Here is a 20,228-nt window from a genome sequence, read left to right as displayed (position 1 = left end):
ATTTTCCTGGTAGAGCAATCTTAGTTGTAGGTCCTTGCGACTTTGTGTCACTTCGAATATTTCTTGTCAATCCCTCCTAGCCTGCAAAGTTTCTTTTGAGAAATCAGGTCATAGTTTTTTGGGGGCACCCTTGTAGTTAACTAACAGCTTTTCTCTTGCGCTTTCAACATTCTTTATCTTTAACCTTTGGCATTTTAATTTTTTTAAGTTTATTTATTTATTTTTAGAGAGAGGGGAAGGGAAGGAGAAAGAATGGGAGAGAAACATCAATGTATGGTCGCCTCTCATGTTTCCCCTACTGGGGACCTGGCCTGCAACCCAGGCATGTGCACTGACTGGGAATTGAACCAGCAGCCCTTTGCTTCACAGGCCCATGCTCAATCCACTGAGCTACAGCAGCCAGTGCTAATTTTGATGTGGCTCAGAGTGGGCTTTTTCGCATCTACCTTGTTTGAGACTCTGCTTCCTGGACTTGCATGACTATTTCCTTCAGTAAAATAGGTAAGTTTTCTTTCATTATTTTTCTTTTTTTTATGTATTCTAAATATATTATTTATTTATTTTAATTATTTTATTGTTGTTCAATTACAGTTGTCTGCATTTACCCACCACCACTGCCCCCCACCCCAACCAAACCCACCTTCCCCCCTTGCTTCCACCAACCCCCACCTTGGTTTTATCCATGTGTCCTTTATAGTTGTTCCTGAAAACCCTTCCCTCCTTCCCCCCATTATCCCCTCCCAATTCCCCTCTGGTTATTATCAGTTTGTTCTTAATTTCAATGTCTCTGGTTATATTTAGCTTGCTTTTTTCTTTTTGATTAGGTTCTAGTTAAAGGTGAGATCATATGGTATTTGTCCCTTACCACCTGGCTTGTTTCACTTAGCATAATGCTCTCCAGTTCCATCCATGCTGTCAAAAAGGGTAGGAGCTCCTTCTTTCTGCTGTGTAGAATTCTACTGTGTAAATGTACCATAGTTTTTTTATCCACTCATTTACTGATGGGCACTTAGGTTGATTCCAGCACTTGGCTACTGTAAATTGTGTGCTATGAACATTGCGGTGCATAGGTTCTTTTGAATTGGTGTTTCAGGATTCTTAGGATATAATCCAAGCAGTGGAATTGCCAGGTCAAAAGACAGTTCCATTTTTAGTTTCCTGAGGAAATTCCATACTGTTTTCCACGGTAGCTGTACCAATCTGCATTCCTACCAACAGTGCACTAGAGTTCCGTCTTCTCCACATCCTCACCAGCACTTGTTTGTTGATTTATGATGGCCATTCTGACCAGTGTAAAGTGGTATTTTACTGTGGTTTTAATTTGCATCTCTCTGATGGCTAGTGGTGCTGAGCATCTTTTCATATGTCTCTGGGTCCTCTGTATGTCCTCCTTGAAGAAGTGTCTCTGTTCAAGTCTTTTTCCCATTTTTTAATTTTTTTTTTTTGTCTTCCTGGAGTGGAGTTGTGTGAGTTCTTTATATATTTTGGAGATCAAACCCTTGTCCAAGGTATCATTGACAAATATGTTTTCCCATATAGTTGGTTCTCTTTTCATTTTAATGCTGTTTTCCTTATCCATGCAGAAGCTTTTTAACTTGATGAGGTCCCATTTGTTTATTCTTTCCTTTGTGTCCCTTGCTTTAGGGGACATACCGGTGAAGATATTGCTGAGTGAAATATCTGAGGTTTTCCTGCCAATGTTTTCCTCTAGGACTTTTGCGGTGTCATGACTTATATTTAAGTCTTTTACCCACCTTGAATTTATTTTTTTGTATGGTGTAAGCTGGTAATCAAGTTTCATTTTTTGCATGTAGCTTTCCAGATCTCCCAATACCACTTGTTGAAGAGGCTATTTTTACTCTATTTTATGCTGCTGCCCCCTTTGTGTAATATCAATTGACCATAGAGAGTTGGGTTTATTTCTGGGCTCTCTGTTATGTTCCATTGGTCTATGTGTCTGTTTGTATGCCAGTACCAGGCTGTTTTGATCACAGTGGCCTTGTAATATAGTTTCATATCAGGTATTGTGATCCCTCCTACCTTGTTCTTCTTTCTTAGAATTGCTGCAGCTATTCAGGGTCATTTATTTCTTTCATTATTTTTCAAAGTTCCAATTTCTTGCTCTTCTCCTTTTGGCATCCCTATGATGCGAATGTTGGTATACTTGAAGTTGTCCCAAAGGCAGCTTATACTATCCTCATTTTTTTCTTCTTCTTGTTCTTATTGGTTGATTTTTGATTCCCTATGTTCTGTATCATTAATTTGATTCCCAGCTTCATCCACTCTAGCATTCCTTCCCTGTAAATTGTTCTTTATTTAAGTTAGTGTATCCTTCATTTCTGACTAGATCTTTTTATGCTGTTGTCCTCACTAAATTCCTTGAGCATAATTATAACCAGTGTTTTGGACTCTGCGACCAACAGATTGCGTATCTCCATGTTGTTTTGCTCTTTTTCTGGAGTGTTGATGAATTCTTTCATTGGGGCCATGCTTTTTTATCTCCACCTTTTGGCAGTCTCTCTGTGATTGTTTCTACGTGTGAGGTAAAGCTTGCTTTGACTCTGTTTTGGTAGTGTGGAAATATAGTAAGTGTCCTGTAGGATCCAGTGGCACAGCCACCCTATCACCCAAGCTGGGTGCTTAAGGTACATACGTCATGTGGGCTGACTACACCCTCTTCTTGTAGCTGAGCCTTGGTTGCTGTTGGCAGGTCAGTGGAGGGATGTACCCAGGCCAGTCAGCTGCAGGGATTGGCTGTGACCACTTACCACCAATCTCCACCCTCCGTGGAGTATCAGCTCCACAGGGGCAGGGTGATGGTGCTCCAGTATGATCTGCAGCTGTCCACTGGGTGCGCTGACCCTGGTGTTTCCTGGGTGTTGCAAGCCAAGATCAGCCCCCACTTGTGCTTTGCCCAGGGCCACCCTGCATGAGCTATAAAGCAATCTGAGATGCTGCTACTTGTGCTGGGCTTGGAGATTCCCAGGCAAAGCCAAGTCGTGAATCTAAGCTGGCTGCTGCTAGTGCCTTGGCCTGGGACTCACTGAGGCCAGCTGTTGCTTATTTCAGAGAATTTAGGAAGTCGTGAGGCATGAGCCAAGACCAGCTGCTTTTTCCAATCATATGGAAAAGCAGCTTGGGCGGGCCCATAAATTGGGTGGGGCAGAGTGTGGGGATCTCCAAGGCAGGTCACACAGTATTAGCCAGGTTGAGGGAATCTCAGATGTGATACCACCCACTGGCTCTGTGACTTTGGTCGGGGAGGATTTAGCAAAGAGACAGTGGCCTCTGCTCACCTTGATGCCAGACACATCAGTTTCTCCCTCTATGCCACTTAGGCCTTTCAAGCCGCTACCCTAGTGCTGGAACTCAGACAGAGCAAGTCTGAGTAGGTGAGTCCATGTGTGTGTTCTTCAACAGGAACTGCTTAAGGCTCCAGCAGTTTCCTCCAACAACTCAATCCCTGCTGGTTTTTGCAGCCAGAAGTTGTGGGTGATCTTCCTGGCACAGGAACCCTGGGCTAGGAGGCCTGATGTGGAGCTGGGACTCCATGCTCCCAAGATATTCCTCCCAAGTTTTTATCCACCACATGTGAGTGTGTGACCAGCCTATTCCCCATCTGCACCCCTCCTGTCAGTCTGGATTGCGGTTGCTTTAATTCTGTAGTTGTCAGACTTCCATTCAACTCGGTTTCTGACAGTTCTGAGTGACGCTTGTTCTATATTTTGTAATTTGATATGGCTGTGCAAAGAGGTGAGCCATGTCTGCCTATGCTGCCAACTTGACCGGAAGTTCTGATCTTTAGCATTTTAATTATGATTTGTCTATTTGTCTTGGTGTGCGCCTCTTTGGGTCCATTTATTTGGGACTCTGTGCTTCCTGGACTTGTATATTTTCTTGACCAAGTAGGTAAGTTTCCTGTCATTATTTTTTTAAATAGATTTCCCATTTCTTGCTCTTTCTCTTTTCCATTCAGTACCCCTGTGATACAAATGTTACTATGCGTGGAGTTGTCCCAGGGTTCCTTACCCTATCTTCATTTTTTTAGATTCTTTTTTTTCCTTGCTGTTCTGGATGGTTGTTTTTTGTTTCTACTCTATTGTCAATACCTTGTAAATTGTTCTTTATTTCAATTATGTATCCTTCATTTCTGACTAGATGTTTTTTATCCTGTTGCAGTCCTCCCTAAGTTCCTACAGCAACCTTATAACCAATGTTTTGAACACTGCTTCTGATAGATTGCTTTTCTCCATTTTGTTTAGGTCTATTTTTTTTTAGTTTTGTTCTGTTCTTTCATTTGGGCCATGTTTCTTTGTCTCCTCACTTTGCCTACCTCCCTGTGTTTGTTTTTATGTATTAGGTAGAGATACTGTGTCTCCCAGGCTTGACAGAGTGACTTATTGTAGTTAATGTCCTGTAGGGTCCAGTGGCACAGCCTCCCCTATTACCTAAGCTGTGTACTCAGAGTGTACCCACTGTGTGGGCTGTGTACACCTTCCTCTTGTAGTTGAGCCTTTGCTTTTGGCATGTGCAAGGTCAGCCACCACCTGTGTTCTGTCCTGGGTCACACAGCATTAGCTACATAGCGATCTGCAGATAGTTATTTGTGCTGGACTTGGAGGTGCCCAGGTAAGGCCAAGCTGTGAACCAAGGCCAGTTGCTGCTAGTGCCAGGCATGGGGCAACTTAGTGAGAGGTACGGGGCTCACTAAGCCAGATGCTGCTTGTTTGACAGAATTTAGGAAAATCTGAAGCATGGGCCAAGACAAGTCATATGTGTGGAAAAGCCACTGGAATCGTCCTTGGTGGGCCTGAAATTTGGGTGGGGCAGGGCCTCAGGTAATCAATCACCAGGGTGGGGCAAACAGTGTGAGACTCCAGGATGGAGTCTCAGATATGCCACCCACCCACTGGTTCTGTGTAGGGAAGGCTCAGAAAGGATCAATGGCCTCCAGCACATGTGACTGGGAGAAAGCCACCCCCCCTGCTTTTGCTCTGATGCTGGACAATTAAGGTCCTCCCCATACATCCCTGATGCCTTTCAGTCTTCTGCACCCACACTGGAGCTCAGAGGGAGCAAGTCCAAATAAGTGTGGGTGTGTGCCCTTTAAAAGGAACTGCCTGGGAGTCCAGTTGTTTCTGTCTTCCACTATCTCAATGCCTACTGGTTTTTACAGATAGAATTTATGGAGACTTATCTTCCTGGCACTGGAACCACAAGTTGGGGGGCCTGGTGTGGGGCTGGGACCCCTCACTCCTGAACTATTCCCATTTTTATCTGCCACGTGAGGGTGTGGGACCAGCCTGTTTTGCATCTCTGCCAGTCTCAATGTGGGTTCCTCTTTCATTCTGTAGTTGTAGGACTTCCATTCAGCTCTATTTCTGACAGTTCTGAGTGACAGTTGTTCTGTAGTTCATTTGTGTTCTTGTTGTGGTTGTGTGAGGAGGCAAGCTGTGTTTACCTATGCCAACCATTTTGTCCAGCAGTCCTCAAGTTTTCTTCTTCACTGCCACAAATTGACAGGGGTTTTTGGCATCAGTTGAGACATTTGTTTAGATGTTACATTGTCTCTCTCAAGAGTTTAATACATATCAAAGCAATATTTTCAAACTCCCTGAGATTTGTTCCAGAATTATATAATTTTTTAAATGAACTAGTGAAGTTTTTTTTAAAGATAAAGGTTTCTTTTTCCAAATTCATAACATGATTGAACTTTACCACAGGTTAGTCTCCTACAAAACTTGGAGTATTTGTAAGTGTCTAAGAGTTTACTTGTAATATTTCACTAGATACTATAAAAGCCTGTAGTTATGCACCTGCTTGGTTGACAAGGCATGCTAAAAAGTAGAAAAAAGATCTTTTTCTGGTATTGTGTTCCCTTTTCTCTTAAAGTCAAAAGGATTCAGTGTGCAGAATTCAACTTCAAAGTATGCAAAAGGAAAGCAGGTCATTCCAAATTGGGTTGAGCCCTGAGCCACCCTGCTGTCAAATACCCCGTTGCATTGACCCACAAGTGTGCTCACGTTTGTCCAGCCTTTCTGAACATGGAATTCAGAAAGGCTGCCATTAAAGTTAGCTGTAGATGGTAGTCAAAAAGTACCAGTGGCTTTTTAATTTAATATTGTCCAAATTATTCCATATAAATATATCTGCCCTTTGACTAGGGAGCTGTTGAAGTTTGTAAGCACTAGTCCTAAATGGGTCAAAACAGTTATAAAAATCACAAGTGGATTATCTGTCAGACATGTACCTTACTATTTTTACTACACTGTAATTTTCACTATCTTCATTCGACCATATGTCCTAGTAATAGGTATTCCATTAAAATGGCAAAGTAGGATTTCTCAGTCACATGATTGTTTACTGATAATGAAGGTTTTTTTCTTTTCATCATTTAAAACAGAAAAGGGGAAAATAGTTACAGAAATGTACATGCAGTGGTATGGGAAGGAGCGTGAATGTTTTCATCAAATCAAAGCCCTGTGGGTTACAAAAGCATTGCTTCAGGCAGGATTGAGATTCAGTGGCCTTGTCAGCGAAGGAAAGATAGTCTTTGACCAAGTAGATACCGTTACATCAAGCATACGACAGGTAGTAGAACACACCTATTCCCCACCTGTACTACTTCCAGTTCCATTTTAAGACTAGCAGCGAGTTTGAAAACTTAGTTTTGTGCAGCAGCCAAACAGCTACATAAATAAAGCCTGATAAATGCTGTTATGTGTACAAAAGAGAAAACGTTCAGCAGTGGTACATGACAAGTAACCTTTGTATCATTCTGTATGTGCAAGATACTTTATATATATTATATGTAATTATAACGCTTTTTTCTTGAAAACAAAATAATTTAAAAATTAGATCATTTCTCTCTTTTTCACTGAATGTAGTGGGGTGACACTGGTTAAAAATTATACAGGTTTCAGGTGCACAACTGCACAACACATCATCTGAACATTGTGTTGTGTGTTCACCACTCTTAATTATAATATTACATACACAGTCAACCCTTGAACAACACAGCAGGGGTTTTAACTGCATCCATAGGTCCACTTATACATGGGTTTTTCTCAGTAAATATCCCTGGGTCCTCCATATCCCTGGGTTTTGCATCCACAGGCTCAACCAGCCACCAATCACAAACAGTATTTTCCACCCACAGATCTGCATCTGCTGGGGCACCCTGGAACCACTCTCCTGCATATGGGTAATGAGGGACAACTGTAGTTAAGTCTTGGGTGGGGTCAAAAGTTATACCCAGACTTTCAACTGGATGTGGGAGGGGGATCCAGACCCCTAAGCCAGTTTCAGGGTCAACTACATCTCTTCAATTGTCATGTTTTTCAGGTATTCTAACTTTATGAATAGAAACAAACTCAGAGAAGCTGAATCACTTGATTTAAAGTGCCAAGGCCGGGACCCAAATGCAGGGCCTCAGCGTCATCTTCTCACACTCTCTCTACCTACTCCTTTCTCCCTCTCCCAGAAAGTGCTGGCAGGAAGCTCATTGCTTGAACATTTTAAGTGTAATCTCACCTCGCTTCATAAATTTCATAAATTCAGCTGGTATATTACAGAAATCAATAGTGAAAAATTGTCATTTTAATCAACTGCTAGATAACAGAACCTGTATAAAAACTGGCTTTGTGTTATATGTTCAGCCATATTTGGATCAGCTCCTGACATCATCTATTGACCTAAGGCGTTTTAAAAGCCCTACATTGTACTTCCTTTCAGTTGCCATGCGTATTGTATGAAAGATGGGAAGTAGAACCAGAACAGTGACCTGGGGAATCTCATTAAAAATGAAATAGAGATGGCCTACACGGATTGGGCTAAATAAATGGAACTAAGCAAAAATGGGGGATTCTCAACAGGAGTGCGAAGATTAATCACTAAATTCCAAAATAAGGCCAGTGAAATTTCACTAAGGAAAAATCAAGTGCCAACCGCATTTAAATGAAGTTTTCTTTTTGTTGTTGTTGCTGTTGTACTATCATTTATTTAATCTTTTTTTCTGATTGATGAACATATAAGGTTGCTTTCATTAAATGGCTGTTTCAAATCATGCTGACAGAATGTTCTTTAATGTATATTCTTACAAACATGGTCCCAGATGTGCCTGCTTTATTTTTTAATATATTTTATTGATTATGCCATTACAGTTGTCCCATTTCCCCCCTTCATTCCCCTCCACCCTGCACACCCCTCCCCCATCATTCCCCCCTTTTTAGTTCATGTCCATGTGTCACAAGTTCTTTAGCTTCTACATTTCCCATGTTATTCTTGCCCTCTCCCCTGTCTATTTTCTCCCCACTGTCTATGCTACTTATTTTCTGTACCTTCTCCCCCTTCTCCTCCTCCCTCTCCCCTGTTGCTAACCCTCCATGTGATCTCCATTTCTATGGTTCTGCTCCTGATCTAGTTGTCCTCTTAGTTTGCTTTTGTTTTAGGTGTGGTTGTTAATAACTGTGAGTTTGCTGTCCTTTCACTGTTCATATTTTTTTATCTTCTTTTTCTTAGATAAGGCCCTTTAGTATTTCATATAATAAGGGCTTGGTGATGATGAACTCCTTGAACTTGACCTTATCTGAGAAGCACTTTATCTGTCCTTCCATTCTAAATGAAAGCTTTGCTGGATAAAGCAATCTTGGCTGTAGGTCTTTGGATTTCATGACTTGGAATACTTCTTTCCAGCCCCTTCTTGCCTATAAGGTCTCTTTTGAGAAATCCGCTGACAGTCTGATGGGTACTCCTTTGTAGGTGACTGTCCCCTTATCTCTTGCTGCTTCTAGGATTCTCTCCTTCATTTTAGTCTTGGCTAATGTAATTATGATGTGCTTTGGTGTGTTCCTCCTTGGGTCCAACTTCTTTGGGACTCTGAGCTTTCTGTATTTCCTGGAAGTTTATTTCCTTTGCCAGATTGGGGAAGTTCTCCTTTATTATTTGTTCAAATAAGTTTTTCACTTGTTGCTCTTCCTCTTCCCCTTCTGGTACCCCTGTAATTCGGATGTTGGAGTGTTTAAAGATGTCCTGGAGGTTCCTAAGTCTTTCCTCATTTTTTTGAATTCTTGTTTCTTCCTTCTTTTCTGTTTGGTTGTTTCTTTCTTCCTTCTGCTCCACTCCATTGGTTTTAGTCCCATGTTTGTTTGCATCACTATTAGTTTCCTGTGCAATTTGCTTCATTTCACTCAGTGTAGCCTTCATTTTTTCATCTAATTTGCAACTAAAATCAACCAGTTCTGTGAGCATCCTGATCACCAGTGTTTTGAACTGTGCATCTGAAAGGTTGGCTATCTCTTGATTGCTTAGAAGTATTGGCTCTGGGCCTTTGAGCTGTTCTTCTGCTTGAGCCATATGTTTTTGTCTGTTCGCGCCTGTTACATATCAGGGTGAAAGCTTAAGTGTTCACTGGGGTGGGTCAGCCCAGTCGCTGGGTTGTGACTGGGGACAGGGCCAGAGAGGGAGCAGTGGTGTTTGTTCCACTCTCTCTCAGATTTTGGTCCACTCTGCTGCTTACCATAAGCAAATTGGGCTCTTCTGGTGCTGGTTCCTAGGTGGGTGGGCTTGTACACCCTCCAGGACCCTGTGGGTCTCTCCAACAAACTCTCCTGTGAGGCTGGGAGCCTCTCCTGGCACCTCAACCTCCGAAAGTTTTTTCAATGGGTGCTTTGAGGCTTTATTTCCTGGCACTGGGGCCCTGCATTGCACGGTCTGTCTCACTGTCCATTTTTTTACCTGGTTCATCTGCACATGAATGTATGACCACGGTCAGCCAGCTGCCTTGCAAGCCTTACTGGGTTTTTGTCCTTGTGCCTGCCCAGGTCTGCTAACCACCACTTTTTCCTGTGGCGACCCCTCTCTGCTGGCTGCTGACTCTGCCCCTCTTACCAGTCTAGATGAATGGTTCATTGTTGTCGAAGTTCAGTACAGTTCAGTTTTCTGTCTGTTCCGGTTGTTTTTCTTTTTAATTAAAGATTTTATTTATTTATTTTTAGAGGGGAAGGGAAGGAGAGAGGGAGAGAAATATCAATGTATGGTTGCCTCTTGTGTGTCCCCTGCCAGGAACTGGCCTGCAACCCAGGCATGTGCCCTGACTGGGAATCAAACCACGATCATCTGGTTCACAGGCCCACACTCAATCCACTGAGCTACACCAGCCAGGGCTAGTTGTGTTTTTGTTCTAAGTCTTTGTTGTCCTTAAATTTGGTTGTGTGAGGAGGTACAGTATTTCCTTCTATGCCTCCATCATGGCTGGAAGTTAAATGAAGTTTTCTAAATTCATTTTTTCCTTGATTTGAGAGAGAGGGGGAGGAAGGGAGAGAGAAACAGTGATTTGTTTTTCTACTTGCGTATGCATTCACTGGCTGATTCTTGTATATAACTCTGACTGGGGATAGAACCCACAACCTTGGTGTACTGGGACAATGCTCTAACCAACTGAGCTACCTGGCCAGGGCTTGAATTTGTCTTATATCAGAAAAAACTAGCATGTTACAATGTCAAAGGAAGTGTTAGCCAACTTCACTGTCAGTACTAGGAAGTTATCATTACTCTGGATGAACTTTAATCTTATATCTTGCAGTCTGTATTCAAAGAGAAAAAAATTTTTTCTTGGCTTCTTTCCTTCCTTGTACCCAGACAAAGCAATGTGTGCTTGGAAGAAAGCCGTTTCCCCACAACACAGACTGGGACAAATTTTTCTTCGCCAGGCTCTGCTTCCCTAGCCAGCTTACACTCCAGCTTTCAAAGGCTGTTTCCTTGTCTTCATTCGAAAACCGGCAGACTTCCACCAAGATGGAGGCATAGGTGGAAACACTGTGCCTTCTCCCACAACCAAGTTTGACTACAACAAAAGTTTTGGAGAACTACGACACACCCAAAGACCAGAAAACGGAATTATACGGAAGTCCGACAGCTACGAACCGTTCAATGGGGACGGTAAGAGAGGCGGAGCCAGCAGCCAAGCTGGGTCAGGCAGGACAGATCCCCCGACCTAGGCGCTAGGCTCGCGGGCAGCCCAAAGCCAGTCGGGGTGCGGGGCAGACTGACCAAGGCCGCACATTCGCGCACAGTGAGATGGACCACGCAGGCCCCAGGGGACGAACCCAGTGGTGGAGGGCTGACAGTGGTGGCACACTCGCGTGCAGTGGAACGAAACGCGTGGGCCTGGTGACGGTGGTGGCTGCAGTGCCTGTGGGGGTCTCGGCAGCGGGCGGCAGAGGGAAGCCATTGTCCCTCTTTGACCCCGCCACCGCATACAACATCACAACCCAAGGACTTAGTTGCCCTGCTCTGGTGAAAACCTAGGGCTCCGATCCTGCTACTTAACAGGCACGAACAGCCCAAAAGATGGTGCAAGAGGAACTCAAAGTCCCAGAGCCAATAACTCTAAGCAACCAACAGATTGCCAGCCTCTCAGAAGCCCAATTTAAGACACTATTTATCAGGATGCTCACAGAATTGGTAGAGTACAGTCACAAATTAGAGGAACATATGAAGGCTAAACTAATTGAAATGAAGGGAGATGCACAGGAAACCAATAGTGATGGAAAGGAAACTGGGACTCAAATCAATGGAATGGACCAGAAGGAAGAACAAAACATCCCACCAGAAAGGAATGAAGAAATGAGAATTCAAAAAAATGAGGAGAGGCTTAGGAACCTCCAGGACATCTTTAAACGTTCCAACATCCGGATTATAGGGGTACCAGAAGGGGGAAAGAAACAGCCACGAGTGGAAAACTTATTTGAACAAATAATAAAGGAGAACTTCCCCAGTCTGGCAAAGGAAATAGACTTCCAGGAAATCCAGGAAGCTCAGAGAGTGCCAAAGAAGTTGGACCCAAGAAGGAACACACCAAGGCACATCATAATTACATTAGCCAAGACCAAAATGAAGGAGAGAATCCTAGAAGCAGCAAGGGATAAGGGGACAGTCACCTACAAAGGAGTACCCATCAGACTGTCAGCGGATTTCTCAAAAGAGACCTTACAGGCAAGAAGGGGCTGGAAAGAAGTATTCCAAGTCATGAAATCCAAAGACCTACAGCCAAGATTGCTTTATCCAGCAAAACTTTCATTTAGAATGGAAGGACAGATAAAGTGCTTCTCAGATAAGGTCAAGTTCAAGGAGTTCATCATCACCAAGCCCTTATTATATGAAATGCTAAAGGGACTTATATAAGAAAAAGATGATGAAAATTATTAACAGTGAAAGGACAGCAAACACACAGTTATTAACAACCAAACCTAAAACAAAAGCAAACCAAGAGGACAGCTAGATCAGGAGTGGAACCATAGAAATGAAGAACACCTGGAGGGTTAGAAACAGGGGGGTGGGAGAAGGAGAAGGGGGGAGAAGGCACAGAAAATAGCATAGATGGTAGGTAGAAAATAGATAGGGGGAGAGTGAGAATAGTGGGGGAAATATAGAATCTAAAGAAATTGAGATATGTGGTTATAAACTAAGGGGGGGGGGAGAATGGTGGGGGAGGGAGGGTGGGGGTGGAGGGGAATGAAGGGGGGAATAGAACAACTGCAATGGTATAATCAATAAAACATATTTTTTTATAAAAAGAAAAAAGAAAACCGGCAAAACCCTCATCTCCTCCTGCACTTTCTGACTTCAGAGAGAAAGTAGGAAGTACCATGGGCTTTTTCAATTTTCCAGACACCAAATCTACAAACCTCCCAGCACCAGTGCCCAGCTTTGAGCCTTCCTCACTCCTACTTCAGCGATGCTCAAAGCCAAGACTGCTTTCCTCCTCTTTCCAGACAGACCTGACGGGGCACAATTCCTCATCCCATTCACATTGCAGCCACTCTTTAATCCGTAGTCTGCTCTCACCATTCCACAAAAAACTCTCGGGTCACTAATGATTCTTATTTTATTAGTCCTCCTAGCAATATTAAAGCCTCCCTTTTAACCCCGTCTTCCTTTATACCTGACCACTCTTTCTTTTTGCCAGTTACTTCCCTACTCGCTGTGGATTTTCAGGGCTTTGTCCCAAAAGCCCTCTTCTCATTGTGTACAAACTTCCTAGTTTCTCCCGTCCATTTCCCAGCCAAGGATAGTTTTGTGCACTTAAGACCTGTATATCCTCTCCTGAACTCTCTCAAAGTACCTCAATATCGCTTACCAGCCTTCTAGACATCTTCCCCAGTATATTTTTCATGGGCAACTCAAACCCAGCAAGTTCTAAAGCTCAAATCATCCACCCGTCAGAGCTACTCCTGCAGCATTCCCCGCCACAGAAGTGGCTCTGCTGCCTCACCCAGTTCTAGCCAGAAATCTAGGAGCCATCCTTGAATTGTATCTCTCTCACACGTCTCTCAATCTGCAAATCACATTATTCTACATCTTAAACATCCTTTAAATCCACAAGGATTTCTATTGCCAATGCCACCACACTGGTTCACCTGGACCACTACAGTAGCCTCCCAAGTAGTCTTCCCATATTCACACGTACTCTTCGTCCTCAAACCCATCCTACACACTGCTAACGCCTCTAACGAAGCTCTGCTTAACATGGGCCCTTCCTGCTTCTCCTGCCTCTTGACAAGCTAGAAACTCTTACCCTAGTTTTCTGCACTGCAACTCTGCAGAGCCCGTTTCAGTTCCTCTGACACGCACGTTCTTGTCTCCCTGTTGTGCCTTCCTCTTGCCGGTTTCCCCTCCCCGACCTTCCCACTCTGCTCATCAGGGAAACTCCTATGCAATCCCCCTCTCAGGTGGACAATCCCTGATGGCTCCCGGCTGGTTTGTTTTCCTTGTGTAAACAATTTCCTAGATTCATGAGTCATTTCCATGTGCCCAAATCACCTAGTGTTTGGTGGTGAATCTGTCTTACCTCTAAACTGTAAAAGCTTTGGGGGCCAGGCACCATATCTGATTTGTTCACCGTTGAATCCCTGCTGTTTATTACAGCCCCTGGCATGTAGACACAGGTTACTTGTTGAATGAATAACTGCAAATGTAGAAGTAATTTATTTTTTAAAAAATACAGTCCACCATCCTTCCAAGGCATTGCGGCAGAAATCAAAATACCATGTTAATCAGCATAGTATTTTATGCTTGACTAAGAGCAAGCTATGTAGGGGAGGGTTTAATGAACTTAAGCAACCTGACAGGAAATAAGGAACCCACTCAACATGTAAGCTGTAACCATGAACATCTCTTCAACTTATCTGCTGACTTCTTAGAGATTTTTTGTACATTTTACATAACTGTAATCCATGTGTAAGCACTTTTAATTCTGCTTTTTATGAATTCCCACACTTAACCATCGCTTGTTATATTTGAAGACAATATGGGGTTACATCAAGTTAATGGATCATAATTTTCTTAGCCATTTTCCAATTGTTGGTCTTTTTGGTTCTCGTATTATGAATAATAATGCTGCAACAACTCTGTTAAAAAATTGACTTGAGAGAGAGAGAAACACTGATTTGTTCTTCCACTTATAGATTTGTTATTTGATTCCTATATGTGTCCTGACAGGATCAAACCCGTAATCTTGGTAATAGCAGGACAATGCTCCAACCAACTGAACTACCCGCCACGGCAAAAAATTCTTCATCAATAACCTCACATCTCAAATTATCTCCTTGAGAAATATAAAAGTGGAATTGAGACATCAAAACATATGATCAATGTATATCTCTTCATATAGATAGCCAGAGAGTTCTCAAGGAAAGAATCAATGTGTAATACCATAAAAATGCGTAATACAGATCTATATCCAATTCCATGGAGCCCTATCAACATTGGATTTTATACTAGTTTAAATTTATTTCTTGAAGTTTAGTAGAGAATAATATTTATTGAGCTCTTTCTATGTGCCAGGGACTTCTAAAGATTTGACATGAATTTTCCCATTTAATAATCACCATAAACCTGTGAGATGGAGACTATTATTATCCCCCTTTTAGAGATGAGAAAACTGAAGCTTTGGGTTGCCCAGGTGAAGTAAATTGGTGACGTTTAAATATAGATGAATTCAGAACCTGCACTCTTAGCCATCATAAGGTACTGCCCCTGGTTGTCGGTGGTAGTGGTTTTTTGGTTTGTCTTATTTCCCCAAAAGGAAAAAATTACTGTTAAAAACAAAAGCTGAAGGTAGCCTTTGTGATGTCAGGAGTGTGGGATAATTTACCACTGGAGAGGTGGCTGTGTTGTTGAGGTGAGTCTCTGGATGGAGCTTTTGGCCGGGAAAGGTCAACTCCCTCAGTTTAGCCTGTGAGGGCCAGGGCAGTGCAAGGAAAGATCAGTTACTCCACAAAATAAAATGAGAGAAATTTAAATGTTCATTGGATATCCTTGAAAAGAATGAGCCTAGGAAAGAAAGAAATGGAGAGAAGCTGGTGAAAAGAACGGAGATGGAATGCATGCCAGAACCGCGGCAGGAGGCGGGCCTCCCAGAGGGCGTAGCTGATGAGACATTTCCTGAGATAGGAGAAAAGGGCTGTTCGATTTCTATAAGCGGCCATGCAGGCTTTGAATTTGAAGTTGTTTTCTGCTTTGTGTTATAGCCTTCCATTAACTCTGAATCTTCCATGCCATTTGGATACATCCAACCATCTTGGTGGTGGACTATTTGGAGGGATGAAGAATGGGGTGTGGCACTGCATGAGCAAGAAGCTAACAGCCAAAAAGAACAGGAGATGGAGGACAAGTAGATCGCATCACAGTCAGACCCAGAATACACAGAAGCAACCTTGGAAACCCTTGGAGAAATTGAGGTCTCGGGACTTCCCACAGTGGTTTCAAATGGGGTTCAGGTCATTTTGTGTTGAGGGAATGGCCTCTGGCCCTGGCCAGGTAGTTCATTTGGTCAGAGCATTGTCCAGTTACACCAAGAATGTGGGTTCAGTCCTGGGTCAGGGCACGTACAAGAATCAACCAATGAATGCATAAATAAGTGGCAAAACAAATCAATGTTTCTCTCTCTCTCCCCCTTCTTCTCTCTCTCTAAAATCAATGTTAAAAAAATTCAGCCATGTTTTTAAAAGAAGAAGAAGAAGAAAGAATGATCCTTAAACTTGAATTGTTTGGAGTTGTTTCAGTGGCAAACTTCTAGGTTACAGTCAAGTAAGAAAGAACTTTGGTTGAGTCATGATAAAAGAAATGTGATTTATTAGCATTTGTCAGTCTCCTCTTTGATAAACGGTAATTAGCTTCCAGAACCCCAGACTCTTCTGTTTCTCCTCCCGCCTCATCAGGCGCTCCCTGGTGTCCTTGGCGAGGGCCTCTTTTCCTTGTGGGTCTCTTCTCAACAGGTGCCACAGGGCTCAGGCCTCCATCCTCCCCTCTGTCGACACTCAGTCCCCTAATCTAATCAAGTCTCATGTTTTTAAATCCATCCCTATATCAACAGGTCCCCAAATTAATATCTCTCAGACTTCTCTCCAGGACACCAGACCCACATAGTCTGTTGTTCATTTGACATCCCCACTTAGAGATCTGAAACGCCTCTCACACTGAACATACCCAATACTGCGCTTCTGGTCTTCCTTCCCAAAATGGCACCACTCATGGCTTTCTCCATTTCAGTCAGTGGCAACTCAACTCTATCCATTCTTTCAAGCCAAAAAACATGGAGTTACCATATATGGCTCTTTCTGACATACTCTGTCTTTAATTTAACAGGAGAGTGTATTGTGTTTACTTTTAGAATATATCCAGAATGTTTCCATTTCCACCATCTCTGCTTCTACCACCCTAGTCAGCCACCATTGACCCTCGCCTGGATTGCCAAAGAACTCTTCCAAAACTGACCTTCCCGCTTCCACCTTTCCCTCCCTAGCAGCCAAAGGTGAACCTTAAAAAAACTATAATTTCAAGTGCATTGTTCACTCTCCTGCTTCCCATGTCATTCAGAATAAAAATTGAAGTTCTTTGAGAGGTCTTGTATTATCTTCCCCTCCCCCAACCCTGTGCTGCCCACTGCTACCTGTGTGCCCTCATTTCCTAGTTCTGCCCCCTTGTTCTCTGTCGTCAGCTCCACCTGCGTCTTTGCTGTTCTCAAATAAGCCAGGCACCCTCCCGCCTTAGATCTGTGGTTTGGGCTACTCACGCAGCCTGGAGTGGCCCACAAAGTTATTCTCTCACTTTGTAAAATATTAACTGCTCAATCAGACCTTCCCTGACCATCCTCTTTTCACTGTGATTCCTCATCAGTATTTCCAGTTCCCCCTTTTTTTTGCTCTACATTTTTCTTTCACCCTTAGTACTTATCACCTTCTAACATACTACATAATTTATCTTTATTGCTTATCATCTTACCTCACTCCCCTCACCACTAGAATATATAACCCCCATGAGGACAAAGATCTTTACCTGCTTTGTTCATTAATATATCCTAAGCATACGTGTAGTTCAGTATCTAGTCCACAGTAGACACTTAGTTATTAGAATGAAGGAAAATGGAAATCTGTCATCCCTGCAGAATGAAACTCTGAGTCCACAATTTTGTACAATGGGCATTTTTCCTTCAGACCAGAGAGCAGCAAACTCTTCCTTAACAGGCCAGACAGTGAATGGTGCAGGTTGGCAGGTTAGGTGGTCTTTGTTGTAACTGCTGCCTTTGGACCTGCAGGGCAGCCCGAGACCGCACAGAAATGAGTGGGCGTGGCTGTGCTCCAGGAAAACTGTTTACAGAAACAAGCAGGCTGCCAGCAGGCCGTACTTCACTGATTTAGACAAACATACACCCAGAGAAAAACAAAATTTCAGATAGGGGAATGCAAACCTAGCAGAATTACAGATCAGTAGCTTCTCTGACCAAGACAGATTGGCCATTCCTTATTCAAAGTGACCACCGAATAAGATGTGACTTGGGGATGGGGTGGGGAGAGAGGAAATCCTGTTACCAGCCACCTTGCTATTGAGCCATCTAGAGCACATTATCTGTGTCTTCGGAGTATCCTCTAGAGGTTTCTAATACACAGAAGGAGCTGCTTCTAAAGCCTCTTGCCTATATGCCATTAAGTTCTTTGGCACTGATGATGGATTTCCTGTGGCAAGGAAACCATCTTGACTTTCATCAGCTATTCTAAAAGTCAATAGATTGATGCAGTTGGTTATGGAAGATACTTGGTAATACTCTGAGGCCCAGGCCCTGATCCCTTGCCATCTAAACCAGTGATTCTCAGTCAGGGACATTCTCCCCCTCCAGGGGTCACTTGGCAAACGTCTGGAGATGGCTTGGGTCGCCACAACAGGGGTGGAAGGTGCTGTTGGCATCAGGTGAGCAGAGGCCTAGGATGTGGCTAAGCACACTGAGACCAGGCAAAGGGTGACTGCCCATAACAAAGAATGCAGTCCAGAAAGTCAGGTACAGCTGAGGTCAAGAAACGTATCTAGACTATCCTGCTGGACTTGGAATCTACCTTGTATGCCTCTGCCAAACCAATATTCTTAAACCATCAAATTTATCCATCACCCCTGATCTCTAATCGCTCCTCGTTGCCTGAAAGATCAAGTCTCTTCTTCTCACCCTGGCATTTAGACCCTGAGGGGTTTCGCCCACGTACATACCTGTTCCCCAGCAGGAGCTCTGCTGCTCCCAGGCTTTCGTCTGCACCACCCTCCGCACCACCGCCCTTTACCAATGTTCCCCTCGAAACACGGATCTAGTGAGGATCCTTCCCCCATCTCTCCTCCTACCCAAATCTTACTCACTCTTTGAAACCCAGGTGCTCTGCACACCCCTCTGCTACCGAGTCAGTCTACACCTCCCTCTTTTGTGCTTAGCATGAGCTCACGTGTCTTATACTGTTATGCAGCTATTCCTTTTATCTTGTCCCTTCCATGAACTTGAAAGAGTCTGTATTGTATTTCCGGCCTATTGGTCTCAATCACTACAACCTAAGGTGTGCGAACTATATTGTTGTATTAAGAGTTTCTTGTATTGAGAGTCAAATGAGATGAGTATGAAAAGCACTTCATATAGGGCCTGGTACTCAGTGAAATGCTCAGAAAATTATAGTGTCAGAGTATCTATAGATGCACACGTTCCAGAGCCCATAGAAAGTGCTTAGTAAATCTCTTAAGTGTGCTCATACTGGCGAGAGTGTGCCTTCAGACTAGCCTGGTAGTTGGTATTTGAAACTGAGAGCAAAGAAAAACGTCCATCAGGAACCCTGTACCAATGGACAGAGACCTTCATGCCAGAGTGAATCCAGGAGCAGTGGTGTCACGTTGTCCCACAGTGGTGCCGAAGCCAACATCTTTGCATTTAACAAGTTAATGAACAGCTTGTGAGCGACACTGTCCACTCTGACCCAGTCTAGAAGGCTCCCCGTACGGTCAGAAATGCATATGCCACGCTCAGCTGTGCTGGGGTCCCAGCTGTGTCCTCCCTGAGTGCTTTCGCTCTTGACCCATGGAGGGTCTGACGGTGGGTTGAGGTGGCCGTTGAGGGCCTGACCTTTCCCTGCGTGGAAGAGATGGCCTTGTTTCAGACCCTGGGAGAGGAGAGAGTGGGGCATGGTATTCCGAACAGCCCAGGTTTGGCTTTGGGCCAGGCAATGAGTGGCAAACAAGAAGGAACACATTCCAGGAAGGCAAGGAGCCCTGCCAATGCGCAGGCGGCCCAACAAGAAGGGCTGCCTGGCGCCAGGTGCTCCCGCGCTGTGTGGAGGTCAGGTGCACGGGGATGGACTTGGGTGTCTCTGGATTGTCACCTCAGAGGCTTAACCACCTCCCTCCCTCTCTGTGGTCAGAGGACAGAGCATATGTAACTGTTCATTTGGAATCTTCTCTGCTCTGGGGTCCGGCCCCTTATGGCTAAATGAAGGAGGAGGGGGAAGGGTGGTGTTGCCTCCTGAAATGACACTGTGCGAGAGCCAGGTTTCTGTCAGTCTGTGCTGAGTGAAAGAAGATGCTACTGACAAGGAGGTGAAAGCCCGAGATTTTCTGTGCCCTTATTGGGAGAGAAGCTGAGCTCTTGGCCGTCCCCTGCGGACTTCATGTGCTCAGGCACAAACACACAGCTTCGTTCCTCGGGACCGCTGGTTCCTCCCTCCCGTGGGCCTGTCCTTGGGCAGGTCTGGAGGGTCTGTGGCAATGTGTTCCTTTTGGAATCGCCTGGGGCCTTTCTCCAGGCTGTGTGAAAGAAGAGAGAAGCGGAGAAGAGAAAGGACCAAAGGGGACAGGGGAGAAATGGCAGTGTGGTTGCCCTGGACCAGGCCTGGGCCCATTTTCACCCCAAAAGAGGACAGAAGGGG

This window comes from Sturnira hondurensis, unplaced genomic scaffold (genome assembly GCF_014824575.4).
Source record: "Sturnira hondurensis isolate 20B ecotype Veracruz unplaced genomic scaffold, ASM1482457v3 Scaffold0005329, whole genome shotgun sequence".
NCBI classification, from domain to species: Eukaryota; Metazoa; Chordata; class Mammalia; order Chiroptera; family Phyllostomidae; genus Sturnira; species Sturnira hondurensis.
Note: the sequence above shows the minus strand (reverse complement) of the source record.